General features: G+C 43.3%; 1 protein-coding gene across 4 annotated transcripts in view; it reads right to left on the reverse strand.

The window, feature by feature from the left end:
- LOC126920502 (homeotic protein spalt-major-like) overlaps positions 1-23427 on the reverse strand; it is a 73401-nt gene that overhangs the window by 21379 nt on the left and 28595 nt on the right. Inside the window, exon 1 of one of the 4 annotated variants that reach the window (XM_050730970.1) lies at positions 19899-20710. The exons of the other annotated variants lie outside the window; for them this stretch is intronic. The gene's annotated coding sequence lies outside the window, so the exon portion shown is untranslated. Of the gene's footprint in view, positions 1-19898; positions 20711-23427 lie in introns of those variants that run through there. 4 annotated transcript variants of the gene reach the window in all.

The following is a 23427-nucleotide window of genomic DNA, read 5'->3' on the forward strand; positions in this document are numbered from 1 at the left end:
GGCGTGGCACGCGAGGGAGCACAGAGAAAGGGGGCGTGCGTGTTAAACTGGTGGCGTGCGTGTTCGTGTTAGGATCAAGACGGGACCCTTTTACCACGGATTATTATTTAAATGGTCTCAGGGGCTCGGTCAAATTGCAACGACAGAGACGGTCAATCTTTTCTGGACACCTGCAACGTCGTCGCTATTCCTCGAAGACGATTTTCTTCCAATACGATCGTAACGTTGATTTGCAACGAGTAACTGACGACGATTTTCGATTCATTTCCAAGAGACATCGACAAGAGGTCATCGGAGTTTTCGTTTATTGGAACAAAATGAGCCGTTCGTTTCGTTCGACGACACGGGTGTCTCGTCCGACGATCGAACGGAACACACGAATCCGCGTGAAATTGCAATTGAAAATCGCCAATTAATAAGAATCCGCGAGAGAAATGAAATGGAAGAGACGAGAAGGACCGAGTCGTGACAGCGCTTTAAACGTCCAACGGAGACGCCGAACAGAGAGAGTTAAGAAGATTTGCGACGTACCGATCGGTCACGCGACTTACAAACCTATAACCGAACCGTTTCGTTAACCTAATCTGCAGACCGATGGTAGTACCTCTCGGAAGGAGTCGGCGCGGCAGGTCCAAGCGAATGGACGAGGACGCGCCTGAGTGGATCATTGCGTGGCAATGCACGTGAACATTGTTCTGGATGCGATGCAATTTAAACGGCGGCGTTCGACCAACGGGTCAATCTGCCGTCACTAATGCACTCGTATCTCTAGCTGTAACAAACCGGCCAAAGTTACAGCGGATCTCGGCCATCGCATATTATTATATCGCATTTCCTTTTTCCATCGGCCGTTATTCACCAGGTCTATCTACTCGACGTCTCTTTTACGCGTCTTTTGAGAAAGACGCTCGTACGCCTTACGTTTCGAGGAACGAATCAAGCGTTTAATGGAAATCCGCTGAAATTCGAAAATTCTTATCCTCGCTTTCTTCTTACGTGGTTTCGAAATTAGTAGCGGTGTCGTTTGAAAAAATTCGATTTCATTTCTGTACATCGTACACGATTCTTCGCCGATACCTGCTATCGAGCTATTGAATAATATAGGTAAATAAACTGGCGATAAGATCGCGAGAGTCGCGTATCCATGCGAGTAATCCTCGCGGCCTCGCGCTTAATTCTTACAGCCTCAGACCCGGCTTTGACTACGACTCCTCCGGCTTCGCTAAACGATTTTACAACGATACATGGTAATTAAGCGTCCCCTCCGTCCGTCCATCGACCGTTCTGCCAAACGACGCGAGAGGCGAGAAAACGGAGCAGCCGATGCGCTGTCCTCTTGGAAAACCGGTCTAAACGCTTTCGTTGAAAAATCAGGCCACTCGTTCGAACGAGCGGATCGGCAGGTTATTCGACATTTCGAGAATCGTTCGGATAGTATTAATTGGATGTTCAATGAGCAGCTCATGTAGGTAGGTATACGTATACACCGAATACAGCTATATTCCGTTGCGTTTCCGCGCGAGAGTGAAAACAGAGTGTAACGAGCGTTTTCTTTCCTTCGTTTCTCAATGCTTTTTCTTTTAAGCAATAATGATCTACTGGTCCCTGGAAATAAGCAGATGCATAGAGATAATCGCGTGGAACTCCATGAACTCGTCGAACTTATGAACTCCAATGCGAAAGTTCCAACTATACGCGCGTGTTTCACCAATTCTCTTGCTACGTTATTACCGATTAACTATGTTCGAACGATTCTTTAGTTGGATTTACCTTTTTTCTCTCATACATACGGCATTGCGAAGTGTTTACCTTGCTGCGAATCTAATATGCTAATTACACGAATCCTGTCCTGGCACATCTCGCGGGTTTCCACAATTTTCGATCACGTTCGATCGATCTAACCCCAAACCAACCACCGCTTTCGCAATATTCGCAAAATTAGTTTCGATATTTTTTACTTTACCTCTATTATCTTTCGCTAGATTTGATAATTATAATCCTCGAAACACGGAGCACGAGGTAAAAGTTACTACGTTAATAGATACATAAAGCTTAAAATACACAAGTATGGTAGGAGTAAGTCGATCGTTCTATCATTAAGTACACGTTTAGAAACGAGTTTAGCGCGTAATGCATAATCAATGCTTGTTTCTTGTTTCAAATTCAAGTTTTTAGATTCGTTCGATTTAGGTAACTCGGTATCTTTGAATCGATTTGCACTGTGAAAACTCCGCGTTCGGCCACGAGCTCGGCTACAGTTAGTTAAAGTTAAGATAAATTAACGTTGTAATACCAAACGAAGTTGACTGTTATTATCAATCGTCTATACGTTATAGGGAGGGAAAAGTACGCTTCTCCAAATTACGATCTTTACGATTCTTTCTAAGTAAATAGTTCCAAGTCGGTAGTTTGATAAATAAAGAAGGAATTAACGGCAGGTTTCCCGAAGACGTTTCATAGAGGCGCGTGCAACCACGCCATTAGTAAGATTTACGCTTTGACCAGGCCAAGTTTTACCCGCTCGATTGGCAATGTCCAATGAGGAACGATTAATGCCGCTCGTTTAGCCGGTTCGCGATAATTGCCATTGGCTTTAACTCGCCCTTTGAAAACTAAATTACGCGCGTGAACGAAATTCTCGAACGTCATCGAGATCGGCTGTCTCGATGATTCGTAGCCAGCTGTTCGCGAAATGATCTCGATTCGCGGAAATTGTTCGATCGTGTCGCATCAAACGATCGTAAGACGGAGAATCGTTGGCTGATAATTTGGTCTAGGAAAATTAAGAAAGGATATACGTGTCAGAACCAGCTGCGCTAACGGATTTACTGTTATCGGTGTAAGTAGGTACTGCTATAGGGACAGAAAGCCATTACATCACGTGCTACGATATACGTACATGGTGATTCTAAAATGTCCCACCCACGTTGAGAGAAAAGCGTCGCGAGCAAACGAGCAGAGTGCTATTTTTACGATCGTCGTACGAGAAGTGTTTCCTTTTCAGTCGTTAAATCACCTTCCTTCGTTACAGGTTTTTCCAGAGTCTTGTTACAATTTTGCAGAAATTGTTTTATAATAAATAATTTATCGGCGATATAACGTACACGAAGAAAACTCGAAGCATTAGAGTTGCCTATGAGAATATAGATACACGATTTTACGTACCGCGTAGATCAGCGCATAAAACGAAAAGCACGTTAAAGAAGGTGATATACCGATGTTCGCTCGATGCCGCGTACCTATGCAAATGTTACGAGTATAAGGCTCAACGAGCGAGTTAAATTTGGATCAGACAAGTTCGCACACGATTAACGCTATGATAGATAACTGTTCGATGAAAATCGTTCGCATTAAGATTTGGCCGGGCACGAAACGTGTTCGAAACTGTTAAATTCGCTAATAACTCGTCTACGAACAGGTAACAGGTTTTTTTTTCATCGTCGAAGAACGCGTTGGAAAAGTTGACGATCGCCTGTTTTTTTTAATCAGCTGGTAGTGTACGAGTTGTATTCGGAGCTGTGGCGATCTTTTACGATGGTCGAAGAACGGCAATTAAGCCGTTTCCGCAGGCTAAAACGACGGTTAATGATTCGACACCATTATTTCCGTCAGAGTTGTTCACCTCTCGTTTTTAATTACCGAAATATTTCATCTTTCGAACAGCATTGCTGTTACTCCGGCTGGATCGCTGTATAATCTTGTTCGTTTCAACGAACGACATTAAGCTTGATCGTTACAGACAAAAATAGAGTAAAATATCGCGTCTCTAGCATTATAAATTTTACGCCGTGCTTGTATGCTTTCAAATTATACTCAAATGCAATCGTATCTAATTAAACCGAGGCGAGGTGTTAATTTAATAGCGTAGCTTTATACGTCGTTAAAACGAAGCTGGAAGTTGACTGAAATTCTAACGTTCGTTTATCGCTCTTGTATATCGCTATTCCCCGTTATTGCGCATATTTCTTTTCGCTTTCTCTATTTTTCTTCTTTTTCTTCTTACACTGTGCGCATTATACACGCTACACGAGTGCAAATATATAGGCGAATCGCATTTTCTAGCATGCGAAACCAAAGGAAGATTCTAAAAAATAACTAAGAACCAGCCGATATTCGAGTCAGTTTATTATGCAAACGGTTGATGCGGTCTAAGAGAAATTCCCGGGCTATCCGTCTCCGTACAACTCGCCCGTGCCCGTGTCCGTGTCCGTGCCCCTCGATGACCAACCCTTCCTCCAGGGTGTGATTAATTCTCCGACTGCACGGACTGACTACGCTTGAAAAGCTGTTAGACACGAGAGAATCGTGATGCTTGAAATATTCGATTGAGTCGTTGGCGTTAAACTTTTGATCCCACGGCTGCCGACTAAAGAGCAAATATGTACAATTTACCGTCGCTCGTATATATATTAAACGTCGTTAACTCGAACAATTTCGTCGAACGAGTAGCAAATTTCGAACATTGCCTCGATCAATATATCGTTACGTGCTTCGTTTGGAAAGTAATTAATGGAAAAATGATCTCGTTAGTCCTTATCCTCGTCCTTAAATAATAAGTTTCCACTCGGTTACCCAAATCTCGTTCCACTATTATAGCGTATATATCGCGCGTTCGTTTGCACGTTTCGATTCTCTCTTCGCTCGATGCTTTCGTTCATTTCCGAAAAACGTTCTATTTTCCCACCCCAACGATACTTTCCAACCACGTGGCGCTTCGATACGATCGTTTCACGGGACAAAATTTTCTTAACCTCGGGCGCGGCCCGTATTGGCCCTGGCTAATGGTTCGAGAGCAATAATTGTCGCGAGAAATAGCTAACGCAGAGAAAAGGTAGAAGCCGGTCAGGCTCCGAAAATCGTCGAACAAACGGAACAGCTGCGGGGGTGTTCGCAGCTGACCATCGACAGGACGAGAGAAACAAAAAGTGGGGGCGACACGAGGCAAACGTTGACCATCCGCCCTGGCGGACCATTGTCCACGCTCGTGCCCATTAGAACCACGCCAATTCCCATTGATAAAGTCCTCCGGTCCTTTCACCATTATCCTCCATTATTCCTGACTAGCTGCTGGTCTCTACCTGCGGAATATTTTATAATCGGCCGAGAGAAACGACTCTGCCCCTTTTGCGGAGCTAATCAACGCCCACGCAAGCTGCACCTCTGGATCGAACCATTGCATTGTGACGAACTCGCGGCTGCGTCCTACCGATCCTGCGTCCTCCAACCGCATACGCCGCAGTATTTCAATTACAACAGAATCGTCTTTATATATCAGAAAAAAACAATCATACGTTTTTATGCCAATTTCTTTATCTTAATTTTAATCTTTGGAAGCGTTCGTTTCGCTTTACAGATATTAATCGACGTCCGATGATCATTTGCGTTTTCCATAATTCGTACGTCTTTCTTGCTTACCTAAGTTTCATGTATTTTCGCGTTCCGTATATATTTACTTTCCGTGGATCAAAAAAAAAAAAAAAAAAACAAAGAAAAAAAAAAATCCGCCATCTAATAATATTCACGTTAGATCGATAAAGTATCGTGACATGTTACAACAAATTTCCAGCATTCTCCGTGCTTACATCGATCTCGAAATGGTAGGAGAATGAAAATTTTGCAAGGGCGTCGCGACGACCGAGTTGCGTTGCTCGACACGGCAAAGATATACGTAGACGGATGAAAATTTGTCAACGGTTAGGAGATTTCCGTTTGTGACAATGTGCTATTCGTTCGCAACGTGTTTCAAGGTTTGGCCTGAACGATCGCCATTTGCCATTTGTAAATATTTCCGCTGCGAACGAGGAGCAGACATGCGTTCGACAAAGCTTTAATAAAACTTTAACAATGTACACGTTTGGTAACCTTCGAGTTTTGTTGCAGCTTCAATTAGATTCGTTAATGCATCCACTCTTATGGACATGTGTGCTCTGACGAGATGTTTGTGATCTGACGCCATTGTCGCAACGTGTAGATAGCGCTTTCATAAAAAAAACATGTTCGTATAAATTTGCAACGCGCGTACTTAAAATTGCATTTCCCTTTCAAAGATATTTAAAGATTCGGAGAAGGACTTTGAAAGTGAAATTTCTTATATACTCTGTTTCATAAAATTCTACCAAACTTCCTATAGCTGTGATATATACATATACATATACATATACATATATATATATAATGTTAATACACATATAACGATGATATAAATATAGATAATATAAATTTTAAACAATTCCTTTTCCCGTTATATGCCTGTACTTGTATCAGATGTCAAGGGGGATTTGCCTCGCTCCAAATTTCTATTTCTCGTGTTCTTGCAGTTAGAGAATCGACACGATACGCCACGTCGGGGAACAAGCACGTCTAATAGACAGGCCACGCAGGATTTCTCGTCATTTCCGCGCGTTTATCCCCGAAAGCTAGCGAAGAGGGTGAGAAAGCTAACAGCTGCCTTCTCGTTTCTGTTTTCCCTGTTCCCAAAATTTAGCCACGCGACTTCCTTCTACCACCCAAGCCGGGCTATCCCCTTAGCCACCAGTTTTGCTTTCGATTACGCTCGATTATTTTTAAATGTTTTCACGGGGAAGAGGTTATTTATAAGCACGCTTGACGCGAGTGACCCGCATTACGGGTCTGCGTTCCTTGGATTTTTTCCTATTTATGTTACCAAACGAAGGATAAAAACAATTATCTTCAGACTTACATCTCTGAAACTGATATTGTATTAAGATTTTCTAATGGTATCTCTTCGCGGCTGTTATATCAAGCGACTACGTACATCTTAAACCTTGAATAGCGAACGATTTATTTCGTTTCGAAGAATCTCCAATCGGAGTTTCTCTTTACTCGTAAATCTGTACTCCTAAACCTACTCGTAAACGGCGAATGCTTGGAAAGTACGTAATCCTTTTTGCTCTAAACTATACGTATAATGTTAAGTATCGTCATTTCTCGCGATACAAATTTTCTAGTCTTTAGTCGCCGATAATCGCGGCGTTAACGGTATCTATCCTGTAACGAGACTACTGGCAACAAAGACGAAATCCGTTCGGTCAATCGACCCAAGGTGAAGCCAGTTGGAAGGCAAAAGTCCCATCGCGGGATCAAATTGGTCGATGCGAGAGCCCTTTCGTTGCGGAGCTGTCGGTGCTCCATAAACTGTTCCATGAAGCTGAGATCACGAAAAAGAAAAGAGGGACGGATATCGGGGGTGGCGCGTGGCTGGTTCGGTTTCAGGGGTGTAACAAGATCATAAATAAAATCGTGGATCTCACGTTTTTGGTTGTGGCGCGCGTCTATTTCTGGACGGTCGATGGTGCGTGGAACTTTTACATGTTTCAGGAAAAACCAGCCGCGCCCGTTGTCTATGGTGTTCTATCAATAGCGAGACAGATTCGTCGTCGCTCGTTCGAACTGCTTTCACGGGCTGACGAGCTCTCGAGAAACGTTAGCCGTCTCTCTTTTTCCCGCCTCTTTTCCCCTCTTTCTTCCATTTATTTCACCAGTGTCTCCGCTACGATTTTACCACCGCCTTACGAACGACCCGCGACGCTTAATGCAGCTTTAATTGACGGGTTTTTCAGTAACGCGCTCTCTTCTCTCATTTACACCAGCATTCCTTCCCTTTCTTCCCTTTCTTTCTTCTTCTTTCGCAAGCATATCGACGAACGAAGAAATATTCTCTACGTCGTTCTCCGACGATTTCTAGCAAGTTCCAGCTAGAAATGTGGCGTAACGTAAATATGGTTGCCCTTCTAATTAAAATTATGACAACGGTGTTTCGAACGTTTTAATTTTATTTCCCGGAATGTTTACCTTTCCCAGCTATACTTTTGCCAGTCATTCCTCCAACAAATCGACGATATACCGCGATATTTTAACTCATTTTATCTTAACGTGACCTCGTTCATATCATTTTCTGTTATATCAAATTGTTGCGTTTTGTATATGTAAGTACCTGTCATATAGAAGAATACTGTTTTAGAACGATAATAATATGGTTCATATAGATACTGTTGAATTCTCGTTTTTTAACGTAGTAAAAATGGTAATTACTTCACATTTCCGATGTAAATAAGCAAGGAAGCCTGTTGCTTAAGTAGAAGGGAAACTCAAAATTTCGAATGCATGGATTCGAAACACGATCACGAGAGAAAATTCAAAGTATTAATTTTCTATTTATTTCTATATATTTGTACGTAACATTTTCATGTTTCTTTATATCGTTGTGCTTGTAATTTCGTCGCAAGTAAATTCCGCTTGCTTCTTTCTTTAGTAACATTGACGATTTTTCAACGCTCTATACAATACTCCATGCAAAATCTATTACGCGTTATTTTTCCATACGTACAATAGCTTTTAAGGAACGAACTTTGTCGATAAATCGATTCGAGAAAACTACGCTCAATTTACATAGACTTTCGAACTTACCTGGCGATTAGTCACATACGACTACATAATTTCAACTCATAGTCTATTTGTAATTTAAAGAGGAAAAGCAAAAGGAGAAATCGCTTAAGAAAACAAAACAGGCGCCCGCTTTTGGAATATAGAAAAACAGCGAACGCTTAATTTGTATTTAGCAGTCGAACAACAGATATCAAGGATCACACATTGCATTCGTATAAGGACAGGAACTTTTTATAAGGACCGTTCAACTGGTTCAAGATTGGAAATTGTCCAACCGCTTTGAAAAACCCGATTTCCATTGCTCGATTTACATTTAATGTGCAATTTATATACAACCCGAAGGCGAAGCAACGAAAGATAATGCAACGGATCCGTCGAGTCGCAAGAAAAATCATTTCATATTTCACATAACGACATTACAGAGTTTTATGACAGAGTTACGTGGTTGGAAAAAATTGCTTCCTCTGGTTTTCTTTCTTCTCGATAGTCTACGATCGGTTACAGTTCTTTAAAATATACGCCTAAAAGTTGCAATTTCGTTAGCGCCCGTTCTACCGTGTTAAATCGTTCGTTTAAATCGTTCAATTTACCGTTTCGAAACTGTAGTCTTATCATAGTCTCTTCGCTCGGTGTAAAATACCATTTCCTAACAGGCCGTATAACGTACTTTTATTTAAAAGGCAAGGTAAACAACGCGGAAACTTGAAACACTTTAAAACATCGCCACAAACGAACGAATGCTTGATAAGGCTCGATCTAACTCGCGAGATTGGCAGATGTGACATTGTATATTGCATAAAAATGGATAATGTATTAGAAATTTTGGATACATAGTCATTACCATAGTTGCAAACCACTTGCCACTCCTGTTCAACGTAGCGAGTCTAAAATTAGTGGAAGCGTAGACAGACAGAGAAAAAGAGAGAGCGGCACGGCAGCGCGCTTTTCCCGAGATAAATCTGTCCGCGATTTTCATTGAATGGGAAGATGGTGTAAAGATTCGGCTTGCAGAAAAATTAGCCTGCAACCGTGGTATAATTGCGTTATCGGTGTCCGGCGGAAGTCTCGCGGAAGCAGCTAATCTCATCGACGATGTCGTAAGACACGATTGAGAATGGAGAATCGAGGAAACAAAGGTTCTTCGTTTGGCTATGCACAAAGTGGTCCATTCAAAAGATATCTCGTCTTAACGCTTCGACAACGATCCAACTTTAAACCCCTTAAATCGCGCTACTCGAAATCGTGCCGATGGGCCATGGGATTGACAATCGGTATTCTACGGAAAATGCTCTTTTAATTTCAAAATACACGCATTTTAGTTAAAATAACACATTTTACTTTTACTTTTCGCAAATATACCCACCACTTGAAAGTCATGAAAATAAAACAAATAATTTTTCAACGGACGAATAAAATCTCTCAAGTTGCCTGATGGATACCGCGCGGGAAGGGTTTCGTTGTTATTTCCCCTCGATCGAAAGTAAGAAAAGCAGTATGTGCTTCTTCTTTCCTTTTTTTCTTTTATTTTCTTTTTTATTATTTCATCGCAGATGCATCCTGATGATTCTTATGGGTTTATGATCGCCTCTAATGACGCTTTCTGGTTGGGCCGATGGCAATACGTAACACGATGCGGATGTACGTGACGCGATTTCCCATGATATAAAACGGTGAGCCGAGGCTGATAATTGCGGGCATACGTATGCCGGTCACGGACAGGTGTTGTACGTCGCGCACTGCACTGGAATTATGCTTATTCGTTTGAGACAGTTATTCCTTCTAAGTATTATATTAATATCCTAATACTTTGAACCGGCTTCTTAGAAAAAAGTGACTAGAATTTCACGATAATTTCAACCGATTTGTACAAAATGATCCTCCTCGAGTCGAACAATTCGAAAGCGTTGAATAAAATCTTTTTGTCGAGATATTTGCAAAGGAAAGAACACGTTTGTATCGCGACGAAGTTAAAGTATAAAATTATTTAATTTAGGCCAATGGCCACGATGCCAATCGGATCTTTGGAATCGACGGGGAATCGCGAGAAATCAGTCCCGTTGTCAGCGTGGCTGTTTTTACGGGCGTGCACGTTTTTCCTTGCGACAAAAGCGTGGCGATAGCGAACATAAACTGTTATGAACGTGGGCGTCGGACTAAATATACCGATGTAAATATTCCAGACTGGTGAGCTCGAAGGGGGTTGACCGCGAAGAAAAAATGCTTCGAGTCGGCCGGCTTTTTCTACTTTTTTTTACCAACTCGTAAAGAGCGTGGCGTTAATTGCGACAAGAATCGACGGTCCCATTTGTTCGAATAAAAAACATTCGTTTAGCAAAAGTTAGAACGCTGTTTTCACGATTATTCCCTATACGCGAAATACGTACAGTCGATGACTTTCTAATTTAACGGCCGTTTGGATCTGCCATCTCCTTTTCTCAATTTTCTTCGCGTATAACCTTTTACTTGATTCGAGTCGTTATTTTAATTTACATCCTCTTAATCGTAAAATTCACTGAAATCACTCGTATTTAGATGGAAAAGCTTGAAGTTTCCGAAACTTTCAAAATTGACAATGATCAATGCGTAAAAAGACGTTATACTCGTAACGTAGTAGAAAATGTCTACATTAGGGTATATCGGTTTTCGGTTAAACGTCCGTTTCATTCGTCTTTTTTTTTTTTTTTGCATTATCTATTATTATCTATTCGCTGATAAGTTGCAAACAAAAGTATCTCTTTGAGCAATACTCGAGAATTAAATGTGTTTCATAGCGAGCAACATCCTCGAAATCGGAGTATATAACCGTAATTCACGATTGTCAAGGGATAAGCAAACTGAAAATGGCAGTACCTGCGATCACGGTTCTGTTGTGACACGCGTCGCAGGATTTTACGATCGAACGGATTACCAGGCGAAAGTTTTGACGAAAATCGACCGTAAAGATCGGACAATACGTCGGAAATCGCGACCAGAGCGTTCATTTTACCTTGGAAAAACGTCGTTATTTTTCGAAAATTACACATCTTTAGGCAACGGCTTTCCTTCGATTCTTAAACGAGACGAAGAAAGAAAGGGAAACGCGGTGGAAAGAATCTGTTGAATTTCCTACGTAACGACGATAGATTTGAATATCCCAAAAGCATTTTCGTTCAATTTAAATTCGATCGTCAAAGAAAATTTTAATTGAGAAAAAAGCACATAGTACGCGTTATTGAGACAGTTATTGATTAATAAATGAAGCAAAGCAGGTTAATTTCTTATTGCGAGAAAAGAGAATCGAAGGAATGGAAATAATAGGAATAGGCGTTAGGTGAAAAAAGTGGAGGTAGAAACGAATGGTAGGGGTATAGGAATGGCAGGGATATAGAAAGACGCGCAACGAGGATCGAGTCCGGGCTAGACTCGTCGAAAAAGAGGAAACTCGTCACGCAATGAATTTCTCGTGGGCCGATTCTCCCCGGTTGGACTTGGAACAAGTTCATCGACACGGTCCCGCGACACGGCCGCTCAAAAATAGCCGATGTATAAATTATGCGTTCCCGGGGAAATGAGAACAATGTTACGGCCGGGTGTAGTTAATGCAAATTGTGGCCGGGTAGAATTAGACTCTACTTCGGGATGCTTAAATAGTTCGCGAAGCACCGACCGGGGATTATCATTATTCATCGCGGTACGTCTTTGAATTGCAGAAAACGATTATGCGCGAAATTCCACTTACATTTTTTTCTTCCCTCTATTCTCTCTATTCTCTCTATTCTCTCTGTTCTCTCTGTTCTCTCTGTTCTCTCTGTTCTCTCTGTTCTCTCTGTTCTCTCTGTTATCAGGAATTCGACTTAATCCTCGTCGAGGACGGATTTCCCTTCCGAATGTTTAAACGAAGATTCGAACCGTCGAATCGAGCGAATTGGAAATTTGATTCCGTCCGAATTAGCCGATCGATCCGATTGTAATTTTCGCGTCACAGTATCTCAGATTTCTTCGTTGCGTGGCTTAACATTGTTATTGTTATTAGATTTCTGCGCGAGGAAACACTTTCGTTCGTGCGTCTAATTGCCTTATTCCTTCTTGTTAAACTGAATAAACGTTAGAAGAAAATTCAGTGTGGATATTGCGATGAATCAGAAGCCGTCGATCGAGCGTAACACCAATGGTGGCAAAAACGAAAAAAGGGGGAAAAAAGAAAAGGGGAAGAAAGAAAAGGAGAGAAAGGAAGAAAGGAAGAAAGGAAGAAAGGAAGAAAAAATCGGTCCGGCGCAGAATTCAAGTTCTCGCGATGTCGACGATAAAGATACCGTGGCAGCGGCTCGGCGCGGCGCAGCAAGAAACCGGCCATTCTTGTGGAAAAAGGCCCCGGCATGGCAGCCCGTTGCCAGATGACGAAATTCCATAGCACGTGCGGTTAAAACCAAGTCACAAAACAAATCCAGAAGTCGTCTGGAGGCGGCCAGACCTCGACGTTTATCGGGCCGCTACTCGACGACGGAAGGACGTCCGCGTTTCGAGTAAATATTTGAAGATCTCCAGTCGTAACGCCGGAGATCCTCTCCTCATAAAAACCGCGGGATCGACGTGTGCGTTCCCTGGCCTCCTACGAAATCCCCTTCGCGTATATCTGCTCTCTTCCTCCACCTCCTCCTTCCCCGTTTCCTCCCGGATCCGCACACGGGATCTTTCCACGTCTCGTGATTATATTTCGCGAGCGACTTTCAGCGCGCACGATCCACCATTGTCGCGACCGGATAATTGGTCCAGCAGGATCTTTTTTCTTCTTCCTTTTTTCAATGATCCCACGGCTAATGGAATCGCGAGAAAGCACTTTGTCTCGGCTGATTCGTTCAAGTTTTTGGTTTGCGATCGAGAAGTTGAAACGGCGTATGATTCGAACGTCGAATAAACGAGTAAGCCTGTGTCTGTTAATTTTGGCGCATTCGAATATAAACGATGAAAAATATAGCGAACTAGTTGGATTAAACTGGATCTGTTGGCACTTTCGTATTTCTCTCAATCGTTCGACAATACCATATTCAACGCGCAATCTTTATTCCTTTTCACTGCAGAGACAAGAGATTTTATTCCCTCGAAACGTCCTTTACTACTAAAATTCTACGATTGTCGGATGAACGACGATGTTTTATTTTTAAAGCTTCCGTCTATTCCCGGAGGAAATGAAGTTCCTCGGATGGAGCTTTGTTTACGTTTGCATACCTGAAGTAGCGATAATACGGATTTTAAAAGTTAGCTATGAAGTGGCTAGAGTTATTCACGGATGCGCGTTTGTTTTTACACGGTGTATACGCGCGGTCCGCGTAAACGGTCGTTCTCCTCTCTTGACACGCGTGTACGCGATTCGTGTAATAAAGATGCTCTGCGAAGAATTCCATTTTTTCTTTTTTCTTTTTTTTCTTTTTTTTCTTTTTTTTTCTTTTTTTTTCTTTCTTTTTCTTTTTCTTTCGTTATAGAAATATAACAAACGAAGAAAATTTAATTACATGTACGGGACGAGTTTAAACAACTATCGGTATCGTAATAATCGAAACGCGCAACAACAAAAGTATGTACGCAGGCATCCCGCTTGTTATCGCATCTAACGCGATAAACAAGCAAACAGATGTGAAATTCGATTCTGGTTCCGTGAGAGAGGAAGGATTAGGAATTTAGGAAGCTCGCGAATGATATTCGACGGTAGCTCGCGGCTCGATTCTAAGTTATGACCGATGCGGAAAATGAGGTCCCGATCCCGGGGGAACCGCGAGCGGTAACGTATCGCCGACTTGCCGGAATCTCGCGTGGCATTATGTTATATGGGTATAAATAACCGAACAGGAGCAATAATACGTAATAATATATCAGTCGGGATTTTAGTGGTGCAGCTAGCTCGCCGGCCCAGCGGTCGTAATTCATCGCGCAACCCGGCTCACCCTGTCTGTACTCGGCACACACGCGCTCTATACACACCGACGCGACGCGACGCGACGCGGCGCGGCCTACACAGAAATATACGCGCGTAACCAGAAATCGCGCGAGTTTCACGACAGCCGCATTTTCGATCGCGTTGCCCTGCATCGACGTCTCCTGCCACTTTGCCAGATCTCTCGCGACGATTGCGTTTTACCGGGCATCGTTCCACATCAGCGAACCACGATTACGACCGGCAGACGAATTTTCAGTCATTCGGAGTAGTCCTAGTTGTATCTGCGTCGCACAAAGAAACCGCTATAATTGTGAGAAATAATATCTGTTGTAACGCGTTTCGTAACACGTAAGCATCGCATCGAGTTTTCTCGCTGCTTCGACATTTGATATATCGCGGTTGAGAATCGCTACGTAGCAGGAAATCGTGGTTTTCTCAGCAGGGGAACTCTGTCAGCGTGAAAATGTATTCTGTTCGGAGAGATAGATGCGACTTTTACGCGACGCTTTCGCGACAGTGATATACGACGATAATTGACTTTGTTAAGATCAGATTTACTTGCGTGCCATTTTCGATTAAACGTCGATCAGACGTCCTCCTGCTCAAAATTGGCATCTCCATCTCTTTCTTTGATTTCTTCGAAGAAGTAGGAAAATTACTAACGGCTGGTATCATTTCCTTTCAATTATTTATTTTATCATCCTCGCCTTTTCGTCATGAAATTGTGCAACGGTCACGTACACGTTTTAACAAGAAGCGAAGAAACAGCGAAGAAAGTAGCAAATTAATTCTGAAATGAAAATCCGAGCGTAAAAGCGGCAGAAAGAAAATCACGCGATCCTTTCGTGCGTAAACTGGAAAAGAAGCAACAACTTCCTCAATTTCCAACGCGGTAGCGTTACGATGCCAGTAAAAACGACATAATTTCGTTGCACCCTTGGTTCGGGAAGAAGCTCAACACGCGTCCTAAGAAATTGCGTAAGAGTCGAAGCCGTTCGATCGCGAACAACCCCTTTGGTACGTCGACGGAGGTTGGGGGTTAACTCCTCGGCTCGGTTACACGAGAGGGTTGGGCCAGCTGAGATTTCATCGTAATAATTTTCCACTCCATTAAGTCATACGGGGTGAACGCGATCCGCCTTTGCATAAGAAACTTGACGATCTTTGCCGATAGGGGCGGCTCGCTCTCTATTCAATTTCCACCAGGCAAAACGAAATCGAACGGCGGACAACTTTTTCCATAAACAAGAACGTCCGATCCGCTTGCTTTTGCATTTGTCGCATGCTACTACGTTTTCTCTTCTAACGGCCATTTTTATATAACATCGGACGACGTTTCATATTCTTTCATCTCTTTTACTTTTTACCTTTTCTATCTTATTTTACCTTGCGTTATTTAATAACCTTTTTATAATTCGTCTTGTGGTATTTCTTTACTTTCTTTCGCGTCGGTCCTATAATTTTTCGCGTTGAAGGACGCGTTGAAACTTTCATCGCCAGATTTCATCCGAATAGCCGTAAAATTTTATGCATTGTTCGCTCGGCGAGCACGTAGACGAATTTATTCGCGTACGACGATACGTCATTGAGAAAACGAGCCAAAGGATTTTCCAGATAAACTTATATCGTGTATTTGGAATGTAACAGACGTTAGGAAAGTAACAGCCAAACGATTCTCGTGTACGTTATCGGTAGCGTACGAGAAATCAGTGGACAACCTAATGTTAGACAACGAATAACAGAATACCAGAAAGATACTCTCAAACCAAAACTATGTATGTCTGCGTTTAATTCGAAAACGTTGCGTCGAGTTGTTTTCTCAACAGCGCGAGATACAATTTTTCCGACTGGTGGGCGAATATTTTCCTTGCCGTGGATACTCTCCAATATTTATCGAGAGCAAGCGTGCCGGGACTAGCGTTTGCAGCATTAATATTACATTATATCAATAAGGGTTTGAAAAATCAGGGGTGCCGCGGCAAACGGATGGCCGTCGTTTGAGGTCTCGCGTTACTCGGCAAACACTCCGCCGCCCCCAAACCTTTCAATCTTCCCTCTTCGCCCTGTTTTTCACCTTCAGGCGAAGGGATATTAGGCAGTTCTGTGGATAGAAACTAATATTGGCGTCACTGTTGGCAACACGTACCACGACCACGATATTCCAGCTTAATTGTGCCGTTTGCTTTGAGAAAGGTCGGCTTTTTTCTTGCGATCTGCGCGCGAATCTTCGATAGTTTGTTCTTTTAAAACTCAGAGACGCGATACTTTTTCTTTCTGACATTCCTTTGGTTCGTTCGCGGTCGTTATACACTTTTACGCTTATTCGTGACTAATCGTGAATCTACGCGTTCCAGTAGTTTTCTCCTTTTTCTTATCTTCTATATCTGTCGTATCGCCGCCAAAATCGTTGACAACCACACTAGTACACTGGTACTCGAGACCTTCGTTCTGGCGACTGTTTGTTTTCTAAAAAAGTTAGATTTAGCCTTTCTACCGTCGACTAAAACGACGATAACATAGTAAGTAAAAATCTATAATTTCGAAACTAACGATCGACAGAAGGAGAGAAAATTCGTCGGTTTGCGCGAGAATGTGGGCTGTGGGAATCATAGTTTTAATAAAATCGGTCAGAACGGCAAGGATGTGGCAGCGATTCGGAGGCGAATGCTCGTGAAGGGTGCCCGGGGCAAGAATTCGGGGGAACGGGCCTCGTATCTCGCGCTATTTTCGTTTTCAACACGCGAAATGAAAATAAAAGAGCGAGCTTCGTGATGTACGCGCGCCGCGCCGCTCTGATTTATCGGCCGCTCGCCCCGTCGCGTCGCATCGAACGCGTCACTATTGTGTGCACCCGTCCGAAATGCACTTTTATAAATAGATACCGACGCTGAGTCTCCTTAGTCTCGCGGAGCACCCTTCCTTCTGGCCAAGGGTGCATCGCCAACGGGTCAATCGTGCCTGCACAGTTGAACACGTTTCCAAGTTTTACACGTTTCTCGACAGCCCCCATTCACAAAATCCTACTTATACAAGCATGATTTCGTCGTTTCGCTGTGAGATAATTCAAGGATAATTCTCATCCGTCGACTCTCGTTTATCGATTTACCTTCGATCCAGCGAATTACTCGCCTTGTAAAGCGAAGCAACGATTACTCGTTGACAGGTAAATCCGACGCGGTGTTAGAAAATTGGCCACCGATTAACGCCAGGCAAATAAGTTCAATTTTTCCTTTTGCCTTTCTTACGATCGCGATCTTACGATAAAATCGATCGATCAAACGTTCTCCAACGAGTTAACGTATCGAATGTTATTCGTATTCGATAATTTCTGCTACGATATATGATACAACTAGCATCGATTTTCTTCCTTTCGATCTGTAGAAAAAGCGAGATTCCATCGAGTTTTTTATTTCGTTCCTCTAAACGAAGAAGAGCTGTCCTCGTTCTATTGCCGGATCGGCTTATCATCTTTCTATTTCTCTTTCTTCTTTCACCGACGTTCGCGCACTCTGTCGTATATACGCGAGACTCTCTCGCGGCGATATATGCTTCCCATGGGGAATGATCGTGTAGCATCGAGACGCCATAACGCGTCACAGGCACTCGGATGTCCCATCGAAGGAATCGTAGATAGCGACGCGTGTACGCAACAGCGGGCTAGAAACAGTCGCATAGGGCGTTACGATGTTCGAGAAACGGGAAACTCGACAGCAACGATTTCGTGTTCGTGAGAATTTCTCCGAGAGACCGTTCTCTAGGTATTCTTAAACGTCCGGTGTCTTCTTTCGATATTTCTATCTGCCGTTCGTTTTTTAAGTAGGTATTTTAAACTGCCCACACTTTAAATAGCTACATACGTACATACTTGCCGCTTACTTCTTTCCCCCTTTACGATATTCACCATATTTTTTACTATTACGTACTATTTTTTGCCTCGTCTTATTTCTTCAATTTCCAATTTTCTTCTCCGTTATTACCCACCAGATTCATAGTTTCCAAACGTTCTTTCTATCCTCCCTCTCTTCGCGTTCTTTTCTTCTTTCTTACCAACTAACCTTTCCACTTTTCCACGCAATTACCAAACTTTCGTTCACCTCGTTCTTCGACTTTCCTCTCTTTGTCTCTTTTTCCTTCTGGCACTCGCGATCAAGCATTTCGTCTCGCTTTATTCCCTTTCTCGCCTCCTTCTCTCTTCTTGTCACTTCCCGCCACTTTGTTCGTTTCGTTTATTCCGCGCTTCGTTTACACGCGCGCACGATATTCGATCTAAAAGACAATTTCGAGGCCGCTCGTGTCCGCGACTGAAACTACCGCGTAACGACAGGCAAATTAAGCTTATGGGTATCGCGTTAGTTAACCTCGTTAAAGTAACACGATTCCCGGTAACCACCCACGAAACTTCTCCGTAGAAGGTCAGTTTCGTCCATTCCGCTATGACAAATCGATCGAAGCGTCCGCCCAGCGAGTAAGGAAGAGAAAGAGCTAAGGGGACGGGAGAAACGAAGAATAAAAATAGGGGATAGAAATAATATATGGAGGGATGACGATGATACAATGTCTTGTAAATAAGATAAGAAAGTACTTTGGACGTTGAAAGAATTGAAAGTTCGGAGGAAGAAGGAAACATGGTCGGAAAAAGTCTAATTAATAGGAAAACGTCGAGTTGGTCAAATCGAAAAGGGATTAAAGAAAAATGGAACATCGTTAAGAACAGAAATAAAATTCTAACTCTAAATAAAGCTGGCAAAGGTTTTACTTCGTTTAAATTTTATGCAGTTTGGTAATTATATAATTTAAAAGAAGCTCGATACGTAATTTATTTAAATTTTATGGAATATTTCGAACCTCTCAGAAGCCAATGCTAACCAAGCGCATAAATTAAAAATGTCGAGAAACATAACGATTACAAATATCATTTGCAAAGATTTCGATTTTTTAATACCATATATTTCCGCCGGAAAAAAATCACGAGAGCAAGTTATCTTTGAATGTTGTCCTCGAATGCAATCGGATAGAAATCGGACGAGTTGGAGGAAAGGAAAAGTTTTAATTTTAAAGTTTTAAAGGAAAATATGGGAAAGAGGAAAATTATAAAAGATGATCGATGGAAGAAGAACGAGCGAGATGGCACGAAGACCTCGTCGCGTCGTATCGCGTCGTATCGCGTCGTATCGGACAGATGCTACTCGCGTGCGTGCCGATGAAAATACGCGAGCGTGACGGTGACGCACGCGTGTGCCGAGCCGAGGAAGAGCGAGCGAGCTTTTTGTTGCACGCGGCAATTAGCCACGGCTCGTCGTGCTTTGGCTTTAGCTGCGGGCTGCAACTGTCGCGTCCGCGTCGCCGTGATCGACGCCACTCCTCCTCTTCCTTCTCTCTCTCTCTCTCTCTCTCTCTCTCTCTCTTTCTTTTTCCTTTTCGTCTTCCTACTCTCGCGTTCTGCCCGTCGAAAAAACAACCAACGCTCCGGAGTTTAAAGGTCGACGTTTAAGCTGTCCGGGAAGTTATTGGTCACGGCAATATTCCTCGAACGAGGTGTCGCGTTCGATTGGAAACTGGTGTTGCAATCGTTCCGACTTACCGTTCTACGTTTCACGAGTTCCCTTTTGTTCCGTCGCGTCGCACTCCTATTATAGGCGGAACCTGCTTCGTTCTACTCTCTTGCCACTTTGCTTTTGCTCCGTCGATGCAGCAACAAGTGCTTACAATTAGTCACTGAATCAAGTTTTTTCATCCTTAATTTTTCTTCGTTCTTCGTTCTTCGTTGGATTATTTTCTCTGTTCGGTTCATCCTTTCTCCTGTACTGCAAATACTAGTCTCGTTTAAATATATACGGTATTCGCACAGTATCCCGTACAATTTTTAACATTTATTGGCTTTATATTTATTCGAATCGCGTAAATTCGAAGCTGCCGACACTTTTATCATTTTCGATTATAGCGCTTGCAATCAAAGATGAAAACAAAGCGTTCTATCGTTTATAATCTGTAACATCGATTACTGCATTCAACGTGCAATTTGCAATTTCCCCGTTAAAAAGTTAAATAATATCTCGTATTTACCATACAATTCCGTAGAATTAGTTTCGATTGCGTGGCTTCGATTGTTAACCAATACGATCCTTAACGGAAAATGTGCTGGGTTTCGTTCGGTATTCGAAGGCCAGGAGGCTAGGCGTCCGACGCGACACAGGCCCGTTCCAACGCTATCGTTGACAGCGGAATCAGATTTGCACGCGCTTAAACGCGACACCTGCGTGCGCGTACGTGGTTCGCGTGCCTATACCGCGCTATGCCGGAAATACACGGGTCGCTTGTAGGTACACGCGTAGGTACGCGTGCAGCCGCGACAATTTCGCGGATGCCGGTCTGCCCGACATCAATTTTCACCATTTTAACCATTTTCGCCATCATCGTTTACAAAAATTCCTCCTCGCCGTGCCTTTTTATTTTATTCTTCGCCCGCTGCGCCGCGTTCCCTGTCACGCCAACGGACAAGCGGTCTCGCCGCGATTAAAGCGATCGAATCAAGGATCGTTTCGCTTCTATAGGGCCAGAATTTCCCAGAAATTTCACGAACGTGTACTCCGTTTTTCCGAATGCGGCGTACGCGCAATTTACGTTTAAGCGTGATTACTTAGAAATTTCATCTTCGACGAACTCGACGATATCGCGTAATTCGAACATTACTCGTTTCAGATAGATCCAAAAATGACACAGAGCCGATAGAGTCCATCCGTTCGGTATTAACAAGTAGGAGAATCTTTGGCGAAACGGAATGCCCGTTTTAGCCAAACCGACTCATCTCACGTGGTACTGGCTGCAATCCGTCGTACAGTAGTGTACAGTAGTGCCTCTGGTACGCGAAAAGGTAAGCGGAACCGTATAGAAAAGAACTGGAAATTTGTCTTGTTCTAAGAAAAGGAAAATGTAATTCTTCTTATTGCAGTTAACAGAGGGAAGCATAATCCGAGCTACGGCAATTGAAATATAGGAGATGAACGTGCTAGTATGTTCGCATAAGAAACGGTTCACCACGATCAAAGACGCTATTCCCGATTACCCGATCAAGCATCCCAATCGTGTAGCTGTTCGGAACGTAAATTGCTTCTTCCCTCGTTCACGAACCCATTAACGAGTCAATTTTGCGTTACACGAAAACCACGTTCCGCCATACGACGATTAGAACAGGCAGTTGGAATCGGCGCGTTTCCATCGAATCCACGTTCGCACATTTGTATCGCGTTCGGCGTGCCTCGCAAGAGAGAAAAAGAAAAGAACAGGAAAGAAGAATACGATTCTCTGCGAGTTACGTCTGAAAGATCCGTTTATTGCGCAAAAGTATCGGTATCCGACATGGATCAGCTCGCGGCGGTCAATTATAGATTATGGAGGCGATCGGTCGCGAGAGACATGTAAATCACGGCGACCAGGTTTCGCGTCGGCTTCGCAGCCCCGGCAACTCAATTAAACGAGATGACGCACCGGTAAATAATCGCGAAGATTATAAATTGAAAAGGAACGGCGAGTTAACGAACGCGACCAGCTCGATTTTTCTCATTATCCCGATGGAAACGATTCGGCCGCGCGACGTGAAATAGTGCGTTCTGTCCGGGACACGTTTTCGCGTTCTGCTAATGACACACAGCCTCTGACTGACTTTCTTGTTAAACGATCGACCGATCTTTACACCGGCTCGGACGCTTTATGGCGTCTCGTGCAAGCCGAGATAATGTCGCAGGATTTCTGAAAGTTGTACGGCGGGGCATTTTTTTCCAGGCAAAAAAAAAAAAAAAAAAGAAAAGGAAAAAAAAGAAAAGTGAAATACCTATATGCGACGTGTATGGAAATGTCACGCGACCTTGGTGTCTTGTCTCTTCGAAAATGTAGAGTTAACGTAAGATCGAGGTTTGATACGTCGAATATCGTTGCAATCGGACGCAAAGTACGGTGAAATTTTTTTCCAAGAAAAAAGCGAAATACGCGTAAGTAATGTACCAACGATAGGGATATGGAGATTTCACGAAACCTTGATGCCTCGTTTTTTCGAAAATGTAGCGGTAATAAGATCGAGGTTCGCTTCGTCGAAACGAAAAGATATCGAAGAATTTTTTAATGTTTCGGTCGATCGGCCGTGTCAACGAACGAATAAAATTTTAAGAAGGAAAAGAACTTGTCGTACCTAGTGCGACATAAACGTCTTGGATAAACTTGTTCTATGTTAATAGAAATGGAAACGAAAACTTCTTGTATCGCAGTCCGAGCTACGGCAAGCAGAGGATAGGAAATCTTTGATAGCTCGAAGCGACAGATTCTTTCTCTAGAAACGCATATACAATAACGTGTGCTCTTATATTCTTACAATGACGCTGAGCCTTCCGAAAACGCATATATCCGTCCTTCGTAAATAAACATCTCCACCCTTGGCACGCACACGAGCGCATACTGCGATCTTCGACGAAAAGGAATAAAGACAAAGCCCGAAACCCGCCCCTCCCGGAATCATCCCAAAACCTAAATCACCATTTTCAACCCCTGTCCTTTCATTCCTTCCCCCCCCCCCCCTCTTTCTCTCTCTCTATCCGCTACCACGAAATCGAGCAAAGTTCTTCCTTGGAGGAAGGACCGTGTCCCTCGTACACACAGAACGAAGAGAAAATTCGATATACCTCCGCGGTATGACAGGCAAAAACGTCCGGTACGGTGGATGACAATTTTAGTTGGATCCACCTCTCTCTCTCTCCCTCCTTCTCTCTTCTAGATAGACCGCGTGCAGCGGCTCCATTCAAGTTCTATCCGAGGCTCATTGTCCTCGTCGTTGTTTGCCAAGGTAATCCTGTACGCGTAGAGAGAATACGCGTGCCCGGTCGCGAGAGAGGGAGAGAGAGAGAGAGAGAGAACCTGTCCTACGGAACCGTGGAGAGACGAGACGAGACGAGGTGAGACGAGGCGACCGACACGGCAGCGGGGGCCGGGACCGGGACCGGGACCGAACGACAAATTTTCCGGCACAGAAACCTCGAATGGGAAAAAGCGATCGCGACACGCTGACTGGCCTCCGGGCCCAGTAACGTATTACATTTTAAAACGACAAAAAAGGAAGGCTCGGC

This window comes from Bombus affinis, chromosome 9, assembly GCF_024516045.1.
Source record: "Bombus affinis isolate iyBomAffi1 chromosome 9, iyBomAffi1.2, whole genome shotgun sequence".
Taxonomy (NCBI): domain Eukaryota; kingdom Metazoa; phylum Arthropoda; class Insecta; order Hymenoptera; family Apidae; genus Bombus; species Bombus affinis.